At 37.5% G+C, this 14,976-nt stretch overlaps 1 protein-coding gene across 4 annotated transcripts in view; it reads left to right on the top strand.

Moving 5' to 3' along the window:
• The window catches only part of ASTN2 (astrotactin 2), a 1,014,740-nt gene that overhangs the window by 248,200 nt on the left and 751,564 nt on the right, over window positions 1-14,976 (top strand). The window lies entirely within an intron of this gene.

The following is a 14,976-nucleotide window of genomic DNA, read 5'->3' as shown; positions in this document are numbered from 1 at the left end:
TTGATGATGTGGATGAGAACTTCCCTCAAGAGGTGACACTTGAGCTGAATTTGAAGATAAGCTCATCAGTGAACCCAGGGGCAAGGGAAAGCGGATGTGTAAAGGTCCCAAGGCAACAGGGAGAGAACACTGTAGGAACTGTGAGAAGTTTCAAGTGGCTGGCAACAAAGGAACATGAACAGAAAGAGCAGACTGTAGAGGAAGAGATGGGTCAGATCACCGGGGTCCTGGCACTTTATCTGGGAGGTCCCGGGGAGCCACTGAAAACTTTTAACTGAGAAGTGCCATGCCCAGATAGTCTTCCTCCCAGAAAGATCATTTAACATGGTGGCACAAGCTTAGATCAGAAAAAAGGCAGAGAGATCAAGAATGGAAGACCACCCTGTGAATCAAATGAGAGATGCAGAGCTAACGTGCTCCAAGAGATGATACAGCACTGATCTGGAAATGGGCCTTCCTTCATTTTATTCAAAGCTTTGCTGCAGATCTGCCATTTGAATTGGATGCCTTTAGATGGACCTCAGTTTTCCCATCTATCAAATGAGAACCAATGATCTCAGAAGGATCATCCATCACCTACATCTTAAATCCTTGAATAGGGAGGGTAATGTCTGAAGTAAGGAAATGGCAAAACCAGGGGATTGGGGGTAAAGTAAGTCCCTGAACACCAACTTTCAGCAGCCTGAAATAACAGGTCTGCACTGGGGTCTGAATGACAAATCTGCAGTGGGGTCTTTCAGAGTCAGGCAGAAAGGCCCTGCCTGTGCCTTCAGGCCCAGCAGTCCTGGAGTACAGCAAGCATAGGAGAGAAACAAGCATAGGAGGGAAGCCCTCATGTCCTTACATTACACTTTTATTTATCAAAGGCAAGAGAAGAGACGGGGGCAAGGAAGAAGTGCAAGAAGGAAAAGCAACCAAGAAGAGGAAGAAGAGAGTCTTCCTTTTAGGAGCCAGAAGAATATTGCTAATCCCTTCCCTAGCGTTACAAATGATGGGGTCTCCTATTAGGATGGTGTCATCCTAAGTAATCCATTTTACCTCTTGGAGACTGGTTCACCATGTGGAAGATGGAAATGGCAACAAGCTGGGTTACTTATCTCAAGATGACTGTATATAGAAGATATGTGGATATATATAAATATACACACACATATATATATATCCCCACATATGCATATATATGTGAAAATATGTATATATCAGCATATCATTATATATATTTATATACATGTATGCATACATACATATGCTATGTACGTATATAGTCTTGTCCTTCCCAAAGTAGAAAGAAAGCTCTGGTGGTTGGAATTCTAAGTCTGTTCACACACACTCTATAATCAGCACATGGGATATTTCCTGGCACATAGTAAGCCTTCAATACATATCGGCTGAATACATAAATAAAAGAAATGAGCTAATGGTGTGTCATATAGACTGTTAAGGATTGTGTGCATGTACGTTATCTCTGTTACTACTCTCAGGGAATATCCACTTCATCTACTATGTTTACAAAAAATAAAGGAAGAAAGGAGAAGGAAAAACAGGCTATGAGGGGGCTGGAGGGAGCTCAGTTGGAATCCTAAGTCGGCAGCCTCCCACAGAGCCATCACTGTCTGTGGTGGTGGGCCCAGGAACACCCTGGCTGCAGCCGTGTGTGTCTAATAACTTAATTAGGGCTGGTGCCGCTCTATGCAGCCCAGCTGGGCCCAGCCTTCTCCCCTGCAGATGCTGTTTTGCCAGCCCTTGGCACTTTGATTTCTCTGCCTGCATCTTCTCTGTGCCCTTGCTAATTGGATCTGAGTGGTGAGAGTTCTATGCCAGGATAGGCAGGCCAGAATTCCACACTTTTCCTGCCAGCAGTGATCCTAGAACTTTGCCCCCTCTGATTTTGTCCCTCCGAGCGCTTATCCATTGTCCCTTCATTGCCTGCCCTGGAGCAGTTAGTGTGGGGTGCTGGGGAATTTGCTGCTGATTTTTGTCTATGCTAGCCTCTCCTGTTGGACATACATCTCTTGTCCTTAAGTGCTTGAGGGTGAAACCAATCTACTTCACAAGGCTATCAAAGTTGGGCACACAGATCTGTCCAAAACGGTATCCAAAAGTTATCATCACGAAAACCAACTCACTTCCCTACCTCTCTCCTTTCCTTCTGTTCACTGACACTCATTGAGTGCCTGTTCTCTGCTGGGTGCCTTTCAGGTAGCAGGGAAAAAGCAGTGCTCAAAATAGACCAGTATTTGTCCTTGTGGAGCTTTCTTTCTAGTGAAGAGCATTGGACATTCGTTACATGAATGCATTCATAAAAACATTCATGCAGGGTGGAGATAAGGGTCAAGATGGAGTAGAGGGAATAAAGAATGAGAAGGGATGAAGCACTGCTAATTCAGAGAGATTATCAGAGAGCAAGAGAGTATTTGAAATAAGGCTTTGAGATAGATTCCAACAACAAGGGACAATAGGATGGAGTGGGGTAAGAAAAGGTGAGAATTATAGACGGTGAGATTGGAGACCTAAGACAGGGCCTAATCACATGGGGCCTTGGAGTTGATGGTAAAGAGCTGGGATTCTGCTCTAAGTGTGAAGCCCTTGTAGAGTGTGGAACAAATGAGGCACAGGATGGACAAGTTCAGATTTATTTCTGAAGGGGCCCCACCTGCCACTAAGGGAAGCATGGAGGATTAGAGGCCACACATGGAAGCTGGGAGAACAGGTAGCAGGTTGCTGCATATAACAATAATAAAAATGATGATTCTAATCACAACTAGTAGCCCTTGTGTACTCCTACTATGTTAATTATATTAGCAATCCGCCCAAATTAAGGATGCCCCATGGTGAACAGGTAGATACATAGATCAATGACTGAGAAGATGCAATTTGCTCACTCCTTTCTAGAGCAGGATTTGTAAAACGTGGGGCCCATGTTCGAGTTTTACACTGAAAATATTTGCAAAACCTCGGGTACCTTTAGTTTCTGAGGGAGGGAATCTGTAGCTTTGGTCACACAGTTCTAAGATCCCAGACACACCTGGACCATCTTACTTGGAGATGATGGAACTATTTCTGTGAAGTTGGCTTTGCCTTGATGACATTAACACCAGGTGGTGGAGAGAATACATTCTGTTCCAGGTTTCTCCACTTCACAGCTGTAGGACTGAGGCAAGTTATTTAACTGATTTGTCCCTCAGCTTCCTTATACATAAAATGGTGATTATAATAAAACAAGGCTAGCTGTAAGTATTAAGTAAGTTACAGAGCATAAACTGTTTAGACACTCCTTGGCCTATATAGGTACTCTTTTTATCATTAGGCATCATTGTAGTTCACTCTAATTTCATAGAGGGTCTGGGTGAGGATGTTACTTAATAACTCACACAGGATATGAAATAGGAACATTGTCCTCAAAAACCAGAATCAGGATTACTGTTCTTTGGCCAGATGGTTATTTTAAACTTTTTAGACATCTGAATACTATAACAAGTTTTCCATCTTTGTACTGTCTGCTAGGATGCTCAGAGTCTAATTTGAAACAGAAACTCTAGGAAATATACCAGACATTGTACGTATTAATTTTTTATTTTTTAGAGACAAGGTCTTATTCTGTCACCCAGGCTAGAGTGCAGTGATATGATCAAAGCTCACTGCAACTCATGGGCTCAAGCAATCTCCTACCTCAGTCTCTCAAGCAGCTGGGACTACAGGAGTACACCATCATGCCTAGCTAATTAAAACAACTTTTTAGAGACGAAGTCTTGCTACGTTGCTTAGGCTGGTCTTGAACTCCTGGCTTTGAGCAAGCCTCCCACCTCAGCCTCCCAAGTTGTGGGGTTTAGAGGTGTGAGCCACTGTACCTGGCACTGTAAGTTAAGTTTTAGCACTGATGTTTCCCTTGGCTTCATCTTTACATCCTCGTATCTATCTTTTTTCTCTTCAATTAAATCTTTTCTAAAATACTCCAAAAATGTACTTTATTTTTAGTTACAAATTACTTTAATCATGCAATAAAGTAAATATAATTACATATATTCTAACCACCCAAATGAGAATACAAATATTTTGTGGTATACATCAGATTTTTTTATATTTAAAATGTTAAATTACACATAGCTAATCATCTTCACTGATTCTGTTTCTTACTACACAAAGGTTGATATTTCTAACCTATTTGGATATTTATACTTTTACTTTATATATGGTATCATAATCTTATCTAAGTTTGTCCTGTGTCCTGTGCTTTTAAATTTTTTATCTTATCACACTCCACCAGCAATGAATAAAATCTCTCATTTTCCCAAATTCTCGACAACCCTTATTATATTTTGCCATTCTGTAAGATATGAAATTATAACTTCAATGATTATTTAATTTGCATGTCAAAGATAATAATGAGGTTAAACATTTTTCCTTATATTAAATTTTCTTTATTTTTCAATCCTGATTATATCTTTTGCATATTTTTATGATGGTGTTTTTTTACCTGATTAGTAAAATTTCCTTATAAATATTGATAATAATCATATTTAAAAACATAAGTAGGCTTTGTCATGTGAAAATATCTTCTTCCAATCTATGACTTATGTTTTAGTTTTCTGAAGAAAATCGTTTCCTAATTTTGAATATTTTCATTTTAATTCTACAGTGTTTTTTTCATTTGTAGTTTATACTTTTTGTGAATAACTGAGGAAATTAGGATTTTTTACTATCCTAGTGTCTTAGTTATGCACCTATAATTTCTTCCAAATTTTTAAGATTTTGCTTGTAACATTTCAGTCTTTAACCATGGACTTTGTTTGCTTTAGTTTTTCACATGGATAGCTAATTGTCCTAGTTCACTATCTGGTGTCCATTCTTACTCCATGGATTTATGACACCACTGTCATAGGACAAGTCCTCGTGTATCTGGAGGTCAGTTTCTGAGCTCCCCTGTTCTAGTACCATGCTACTTTTAGTGATTATGGTTTTGTAATATCTTGGTATCAGAAAAGGCAGGACTCCCTCATTCATTTTCTTCTGTAAATGTCTTAGCTATTTTTCTCTCATTACTCTTCTGTGTGAATTTTAAGATAAAGTCTTATTTATGAAAAGGCTTGCTGTCACTGGGATTGGGATTACATTGAATTTACAGACTCACTTGCAAAATTCACAAAACTTGGACTTCTCATCCATGAAATAATATATTTCTTTATTTGAGCCTTCTTGTATGGCTGTTAATAGGGTTAAACATTTAAACATTTTATCTATGCATATATCACAAACTTTTAATTGTATCTAATTTCTAGGAGCATCACTATTTCTGTGACTGTTGCAAATTGTATCTTTTCACTTGTATTACATTTCTTAATTGTTCTTTTCTTGTGTATAAGAACGCTAGTTTTTCTTTGATTGAAGCCAGAAGATGTGATTATTTTATTACTTTTGGCCTCTAGTTTTTTTTTTAATTTTCATGTGGAAAAAATGACATAATTTACCATTAATAGTCTTGCAAATCTTTATATCTTGTATTTGAATTATCTTGTTCTAATGCTCTTCCAGACTGGGCCTCCCATTCAGCGTTGAAGAAAAATGATGGCAGAGCATGCCATTTTCTTGTACTTGACTTTAAAGAAAATAAAACTAAAGCTCTATCACTATATGTCATAATATATCATAATGACAGAGTTTTAGGTTTTGGTTAGATAACCAAATAGTAAATGTTAGTAAGCTTTTGACAGCAAATTTTCCTTCTATTCCTAATGTACTAATCATTTTTCAAGCCATGATCGGGTATTACAATTTATTAAATAGTGTTTCAGCATCAAGTGAGGTGATGACTTCTCTTTTAACCTGATTGTGTAGTATATTACTGTCGTTTCTATTAGTAAACTATCCTTACATTTTTTAACATCTTTGTTAAGTTCCAATATCAACATTATCCTAGCTTCATAAAACATGAGGTTTACACAGCCTTCCTTCTTGTGCTGTCATGCTATTGTGTATAAATATTTGTATGTGTAATTATTGTGTGAAGTGGGTATATCTCATAAAGTTTGCTAGAATTTGTGCTTAAGTCTATTTGTTTGATGTTTGTCTATTTGTTAGATGGTAATTTCTGACTACTGGTTCAAATATTTATATGGCTATTTTATTTGTCTGTTTCTTCTTAACTCTGTTTTAGTATTTGTTATTTTCCTGAGAATCACTTATTTTTTTAAGTTGTTCCATTTATAGACATATTGTCTTGTTTTGTCTAATATTATTTGTTAAATATTTAGCAGATAGTGTTATATATGCATATGTGTTTGTATGCCTGTGATAAATAAGTATGTGTATTCATGTTTGTGTATCTATCTAATCTATCTATCTATCTATCTACCTAGTTAGCTAGCTATACATATCCCAGGTCTCTACCACATCTATAATTCTGTCCTCATTTTAATTCCAGAGATTTTGTTTTTATGCCTTGTCTCTCAATCTTGTTGGCATTATATTATATCTATTTTATTAGGGTTGTTTTTTGTTTTTGGTTTTGGTTTCTGTTTTTTAGTAAGAGTAAAGGAGAGAGAGCAAGATGTAGTGATAAAAGGTTTAAAAAAACTTTGCTCATGATTTGTTGATATTCTATATTATTTCTCTTCTATATCATTAATTTTTATATTTTCTTTATTCTACATTCTTTATTATTATTGCCATTCTTTTTTAACTTCTTAAATGCCTAGATCATTATTTTTCAATCTTTCTTTTTAACAATATTTGCATTAAATGGTATAACCTTCTCTTAAGTGTTTCTTTATCTCTAGACCTCAAGTTTTGCTATGTAGTGTGCATGTTGTTTAATTATTTTTTGTATTATTTTGTTTATTCTTTGGACATTTTAATTTACATTTCCAGGCATATGTTTAGAAAACTTTTTGTTATTAACACTAATTTTACTGTATTTTATTAGATAATATGTTCTGGGTACTATTAAATTCTTGGCTCTTTGTTAGGTTTGCTTTGTACCCTAGAGCATGGCTACTTTTTATAGATAGTTTCTGTGTGTTTGAGAAACACTCTGCATTTTCTAATTATTGGACAAAACATTTCATGTGTAACCATTAGATACTACCTGTTACTTTTATTGACCAAATTTCTATATCTAACTTTTTGCCTGCTTGATTTTTTTGTAGTTACTGTTGCTTTTAAGACAGATGTGCAAAAATCTTTCATTCAAACTCAAGATTGGTCAATTTCATTTATTTCTGATAGGTTTTGCTTTCTTGTTTTGGGGCCAGATTGCTAAGTGGATGAAGTTTTGGATTGCTGTGGTTTTATTTTTTATTTTTTTGTAAGTAATTGGTGTTTTACAATTAAGTAATAAGAATCTTTATTGTCATGCATGCTGTCTGCCTTTATGTTAGTATTTTTCTTATATATCTTCTTTTATCCCTTTCCTTATTTTATAAATGAGAAAATCTAAGTCTAGAAGAACAAGAAGGCTAGGTAGTTCCAACAGGAAGCAGGAGTCAAATCGAGAGCATAGGTAACTGAGAATGCTTAGTTGAGTCTGATTTCACACAATTTGGCCCATGGTCAAGTTACTTCAGGTAAGGGACCCAAGGGGTGGCCAAAGTATGAGATGAGCAAAGATTCCTAATGAAAGCTCCATGGAAACCAGAACTTTCCCTTTGTCCAGTGTTTTATTTTAAGCATCTAAAACAGCATCTGGCACTCAAACAGTATGCACTTGATGAATGAATTGTTGAATGAAATCATCTCAGCAGGTTATTTTACATTGCCTTTTTCCCATTCATGAGAGAAAGCTTGGATATAAATGTTACCCACTTTGGGATTCACAAGCCACGTGACCATTCCCAGATCACATCCACCTCTCTGAGCCATAGCTGAACCAGTTCAGAAATGGGGACAATAGGGATTTTCCTCTCTATATTACCTCAAGTGTGTGAGGAATGTATGAGGTGATGCATGTAGACTAATAGTCATAGCTAATTTTTAAAAGGTGACACTCAATAAAGTATATGCAGTGCATATAAATTGCACAAGACTTAAGTGTATTCTTGGCTTTCTTTACATATGCCTATACTCAAGTAACTACCACCCAGACCAACATATAGATCTATGCCTCCCAATACAGTGGCCTTTGGAATTAATGAAAATTAATTAAACCTAAAAATCCAGTTCTTTGGTCAAACAAGCCATATTCTAAGGACCCAGTAGCTGCATGTGCCTATTCTATAGTACCTACTGTATCACACAGCATAGAATATGAACAATGTCATTGTCACAGAAAGTTCTGCTGGGCAGCCTTATGATAGAATAATTCTAGCATCCCTTATGTTTCATTTTTTTGTACCTTCCTAGACCATGTCCACCCATAAAAAGTAAACAGTACTCTGGCTTCATAGATTATAAATTGATATTTCCTATGCCTCATAGATATGGGATCCTACAGATGTGTTATTTTGTGTCTGCCTTTTTTTCACTCAAAACATCGTCTTTGAGATTCATCCATGTTGTTGCAGGTATTGATATATTTTTTTAAATTACCATATAGTGACCCCTTATATGAATTTACCAAAATGTATATAGTCATTCTTTTAAACACTAATGTTTAGATAGTGTATTAGTTCGTTTTCACACTGCTATAAAGAAGTGCCCAAGACTTGGTAATTTATAAAGGAAAGAGGTTTGATTGAGTCACAGTTCCACATGGCTGGGGAGGCCTCAGGAAACTTAAACTTACAATCATGGCGGAAGGTGAAGAATGAGCAAGCACCTTCTTCACAAGGCAGTAGGAGAGAGAAGAAGGAGCAAAGGGGGAAGAGCCCCTTGTAAAACCATCAGATGTCATGAGATCTCACTCACTATCATGAGAACAGCATGGGGGAAACCGATCCCATGATCCAGTCACCTCCCACCAGATCCCTCCATTGACACATGGGGATTATGATTCAATATGAGATTTGGGTTGGGACACAGCCAAACAATATCAAATAGATTACTCCATGCCAGGTACTAGGTTAAACATTTACTCAAATAACTCATTTTACATTGACATCAGTGCTTTGAGAAAAGTACTGTTAGTAGTTTCATTTTATAGATTCATCCACAGAGAGGTTAAACAACCCTTCCACAGTCACACAGCTAGGCCAGGAACCCATGCAGGCAGGCTTTCTCTGGAGCCTTTACTCTTTGGACATGACACTAACCCTGTACCTGTACTCTGTGAGGCATTGCATACCTGTGAATGTTTCAATTAGTTGGGCAAAGGAGAATATTTCCGTTCTGTGCTTCCTCATAATATTTTTTCTTTTCTTTTTTCTTTTGCCTTTGTTTGTTTCTGGTTTTATTTAAATTCCTCCTGCAAAGTGCTAGCATCCTGAGAAGTTAGTCCAAATTCTATGGGATGTTGCTGAGAGCTCTCATCCTTGGAGAGCTCAGGATCTCAGGATGGCATGGTTGGTGGTAATGATGCGGTTCCCAGCTCCTTTGAGCCCAGCCTAGAACCATGCTCTCCTGTCACATAAAGTAGGGGCAGAACACATCTAGGCATCTGCCTCTTGGTACATGTATTTGTGGAACCTAATGTGGAAAATGGATATGATACCTGGCAAGGTATGGCTTGCTTATATTAGTATGTGGAAAAAGCAGAGTTGTTTTGCAAAATCAAATCACTCTGCTCCCTGCCTCTTTTCTGAAGACTAAAATGAGAAATAGGATGCAGCCAAGCCCACTTCTGCCTTAAGGTGTTTCACCTGCTGTCTTCTCTGTTGGAACGCTCTTCTCTTAAATACCTACCTGGCTGCTTAGTGACCTCTTCAGTTTCTGCATAGATGTTACTTTCCCCATAAGGTCTCCCCAGGCCTTCTCATTTTAAATAGCACTCACTCCAGCAATTCATGCTTCTTCTTCCTGCCTGATCTTTCTCTTTAGTGTTTAGCATCTTCTGACAAAGCTTATATTTTACTTAATGATTCAGTTATTGCTGTCTTAGCCCCATTAGAAAGCATGCTTCATGCAAGTAGAAATTTTGTCTTCCTTCTTCATTGAATCCCTAGTGCCTTCATCAGTGTTGTCACCTAGCAGGTGCTCAATCAATATTAATGGATGAATACATTAATTAATAGATAAGTTCTGAAGCAGATTGAGACTGGGGTCATATAAGGATGAGATACACAATGGGAAACAGAGGATGTCAATGATATACAAGCACATTGTATTTGGAGTGGCTGGAAGGTGGATGCAATTGAAATTGAATTAAGACTCTCAAGCAAAGGAAGTATGAGATTTATTTAGTGCCTACTATGTGCCAAACTGAATCTTATTACTATTAAATACTTGCTATTTAATGATTATATACAGTGTGTCTAGCAGTTCACATGGATTTTCATATTTAGTCCTCACAATGACCTTCGCCAAGAGGTATAACCACACCTGTGTCATGAAGAGATGACCATGCTTAGTGTAGATGTGCTGGATGTGCTGGAACAGGGACTCAAACCCAAGACAGCCAGATCCCAGAGCTGCTCTCCTTCCAAGACCAGGATGCCTCCTAAGAGGAAGTACTCTGTTACGCTGTTCCCAAAGCACATTGTTCAGAGGCACTTTCTCTTAGAGTTTGGTGTTTATATATCTCCTCCTTGCTTTTGTTGGGAGCTCCCTCCCTTCACCGGGATATAAACTAAAAACTGTCTCTAATTCATCATGGAAACCTTCCCTCCCCACAGCAGCCCCCTGCCCCACCCCACAATGTCTGATGTAGCCTCTAAGCTGCACATAGTAGGAGCCCACAGAATGTTTGTTAACATGAGTTTTGCCAAAGATTGACTCTGTTTGAAAGCATGTGTTGGCAATTCTCAGCCCTTTTATCTAGTGGCTTCCTTCTGCCTCATCATCCTGTCATTGTTTGGGGGAACAGCATGGGCTGTTTTATCTGGTCTGTGTTTTAATAATTAATACCCTCTGTTTGGAAGTGAAGTTTATCCAAGAACAATCATAAGCAAATGAAAGCTAAGCTGTGCAATTGTGGCTGGAAAGGGAAAAGCAGAGAGTCACTATAAATAAACCCCAAGCCCACGTGCCTCTTCCTTTCTTTTTTCTTTTCTGATTCACACACAACTATAAATGTTTGATAAAGCATTTTACTTATTTATAAATCCTGTCACAGCAAACAGAGGCATTTGGACTGAGTTCCCCTCCCCACAGCAAATAGCTACATTTGGAAGACAGAAAGACCCCCTGGGTGGAAAATGAATGAGATTTTTTTTTTCTTTTTCTCCTTCCTTTTTATTTTCCCTCAGGCAAGAGACATTTAGCTATGCTCTAATTCCCCCTTTAGCAGCCTCTATTTATAATCACTACAGTTTATTGAACACCTAGTCTGTGCCATGATTTCTGCATAGTGATTTCTCATAGTATTACCTTAATTGTCTCAGTTTTTAAGGTAAGCGCTATTATCCCCATCTTACAGCTGAGGATATTGAGGCTCAGAGAAGACGTGTATTGTCTAAGATTGTCCCAGCAATTAACAGATAGAGGCAAAACTGAAAAATAGGCTTCTCATTCTTTAAGCACTGTTTTTCGCACTACAAGTTAGGTTCAATTTATAAGTTATAGCCAGCATTTAAAATCATGAAAAAAACAAACTGCAATAACATTAGAGAACAATATAGCAGGAGAGAACAGGAAATATTATAGTGTATCACAATAGTATTGCTTCATGCAACTTTTGTTCAGTTGGCTGGAAATATAAAATGTGTATTTTTTACTATGAGTTATAATCTGACAAGTTAGAAAAGAACTGCTGTAATGACTGAAGGCTTTATACTAAACCTGAAATCTCTAACATGAGGTCCCTGGATGGATTACAGGGCGTATGTGTCTGGAAATCGGTGAGGATTATAGGCATTGTTCTGCACTAAGCAGTTTTCTGAAAAAATAAAGGCTCTGGCTTTCATTAAGATCTCAAGGGTACAGAACTCTCACCTCCAAATATAAGTTAAAAACTCCCATACTTCATCAAAGGTGTGTGACCGTAGGTCATCACAGGATCCATGTCATCGTGGAAGTGAAGACACTGATAAAGTACATTTTATTCCCATTAATTTAACATGCACAGCAGTTTCAGGCTGTGAAGCATTCACACACTCATAATTTTCTCGGTTCTTCCCTTATCTTCTTAGTTCCTCTCATCATCCTCTTAGCTCATCCATCATCTTTAGAGCTCTCCCTACTATTGTTTTAGCTCCTCCCGCCAGCTTCTTAGTTCCTGCCACTGTCCTCTTATCTCCTCCAGGCAACTCTGCAGTGGGGAAAGAAGGATTGTAACCTCCATTTTAGAGATGAAAAAAACTGAGTCTCAAAGAAGCTGACTTGGTTAGTGGCCTCTGTAAATGGTCTCTACCCCATCATACTGCCCACTGCCCTGGATTTCTTTCTATTCAAAGCCACCTTGATAACCTCTGTAAAATTTAGATCAGTTCTTATCACCTCCATGGCTATAAAACATTGCTCTTAGGCTAAAAGTCAAGCCAGATGTTACCTTGGATATTCTTTACTCAGGAAAACGTTTGCTGACATCCCAGATAACCTCGGATTTCCCTGTAACATGTTCACAGAGAGTCCAGTGCAGCGCATGGCATTCATGAAATTACTTGATGTCTCTCTCTACTTCTGTAACATAAGTTCTTGAGATTAGAGTCAATGTCTTCCTTGTTCAGAGCCTGGTCTATCATAGATGCTTAATAATGTACTGAATAGATATTTTTTTCCTGATTCAGTTGGTTTTGTCCATCACATTCAGGTTCAAAGGAGAAAATGATGTTTTCAGCCAATATTTCCAACTCCCAGAAAGTCATTTCATGTTTTATGAGTTCATACCCCCACAGTATTTTGAGCATTTATTGTATTCTGATTTTGCTCATTTCCTTAGTGCGGCATTGTGTTTAGGAAGGGTGGTTAAAATGAAGAGAGAAAAAGATAGTGGTTTTAGGAAATGTATTCAAATCATCTCAAAATCTCCTGACCACTAAAAAGTAGTGTTTTAATGATTTAACTGTAGATGACTCACAATTATATAGATTTCACTTTTCTTTGAAGTCACAAAAATTTAGCAATTAAGGAAATGTTTTGAAAAAAAGGTTTTGGTGTCGTTGATAGGTAGATAGATAGATAAACTGATGACAAATGACAGAGATAGAGCATTATAGACAAATAAATATAGATAGTGTGTTTCGCTCAAAGTATTTTGAGGTTTTTTTCAGGGCCCATTGATGGTATTTTTCTTAATTACTCAATCTTACCCCTCAAAATTTCGAATTATCTTTCGGTTTACTTTGGTTTTGCCTTTTTAGATCATCTTTCTAAATTACAAAATAAGATAAATATCACTGCTAAATGAATAGCAATTGGGAATTTTAACATTACTCTTTCATATGTCCTTTTATTTTCATACCAGCCCAGTATGGCAGGAAGAATGGATGTTGTCAACATAATTTTCCCTTTGAGGAAACTGAGTCTAAGAGAGGAAACAAGTCAAATATCATGTTGCATTCCTGGTATCAAGCCAGGTTCTTAAATATGGAATATCTTATTTGATCCTAGGGGAGTTTGCAGTCTATGGGGAAGAAGATACTGAATAATAAGAGTATGTTATGAGAGAATAATTCGTTGCTGCCATTTAACAAAGGGATCCACCTACTGCAGAGGGTCAGGAAAGACTTATCTGAGTAGCAGAGAGCTAATCAGAGATCTGAAGGACGTGTAGCTCTTAGCTAGGGGAGATGAGGAATAGGAAGTATTTGAAGTGAAAGAGAAAATTATATGTGAGGGAGCTGGGAGAAGTTAGGTTTGGCTTGTTTTGCTTCACAAAGGAATAGATAGCAGCAAGTGATGAAGAGGCTGTTATAGACCAAGCTATAAAGGGCCTTCCTTGCAAGCCATGTGCAAGCATTTGACTTTGTTCTAAAAGCAGAGGAAAGTCATGAAGAGTCTTTAGACAGATAAATTATAAGACTCTATTTGAATTTTTGGCAGATCAAATTGACTACAACGGAAAGGATGAGTTAGAAAGGACGAGACTCAAGAGGAGAGAGACAGGGGAGCCATACCAGAGGATTTGCAGGGTGGGAGAAACAAGCCTATATAGGTCCTGGGCTCTTCTTTGTGACCTGACCCTTCAGACTCCATACCTGCATTTTTTATTTTTGTGTCTCTTTTTCCCTTCCACTGTTACTATAAATGAACACATTCTAGAATTATACAATGTTATGCAGATGCTTGGTATTACCATCAGCATCATTATTATTAATTTTATTGATAAGCCTCAATGTCTGTGTACCAAGAAACCAGTTAAGACTTGTCTTATATAATTACCAATAAGCAGGTTTATTTGTTTTCTATTTCTTTCCAGAGATACTTTTTACTCCATGATTATGGAGTAAAAGCTTTGGAAACCTCAGATAATCAATGGCTTGCTTCAGGTGCAGATGTTCCTATGATAATGGCTTTTTAATGTATTTATTTTATTTTACTAGACACTTACTTTGCATTAGGCATTCTATTTAATAATAGATGTTTTACATTTAGTTTCTCATTTCACCGTACAACCAATTTTATAGGGAGGTGGTATTATTTCATTTTCATAGACATGGACAGTAGAGTTTAAGAAGCATCAAGTGACTTGCTCAGCAACTCACAGCTGAAATTATGGAGAAAGAGGATGACATTTGGCCACTGGAATTTTAAATATCTATAGTGTGCTGGGTGCTGGGCTAAGGGTTTGTGTGGAATGCAGAGTGAACACAGGTGGCTCTCACTCTCAGGACCCCAAAGTCTCAAGACACAAGTAACTATCCATTATCATGAGTTAACTATTGGACTTACATGCTGTGGAGTTCTGCATTCCATGAAGACAGTAGCAGGAAAAGAGGAGCCGCAGTTTAGAGGTATGGGAATCACTTCAATCTGGGTCAGTCAGGCAGGGCTCCACTCAAGCATTTTGAA

This window comes from Nomascus leucogenys, chromosome 8, assembly GCF_006542625.1.
Source record: "Nomascus leucogenys isolate Asia chromosome 8, Asia_NLE_v1, whole genome shotgun sequence".
NCBI classification, from domain to species: domain Eukaryota; kingdom Metazoa; phylum Chordata; class Mammalia; order Primates; family Hylobatidae; genus Nomascus; species Nomascus leucogenys.
Note: the sequence above shows the minus strand (reverse complement) of the source record. Positions and strands in the feature narration are given on the sequence as shown.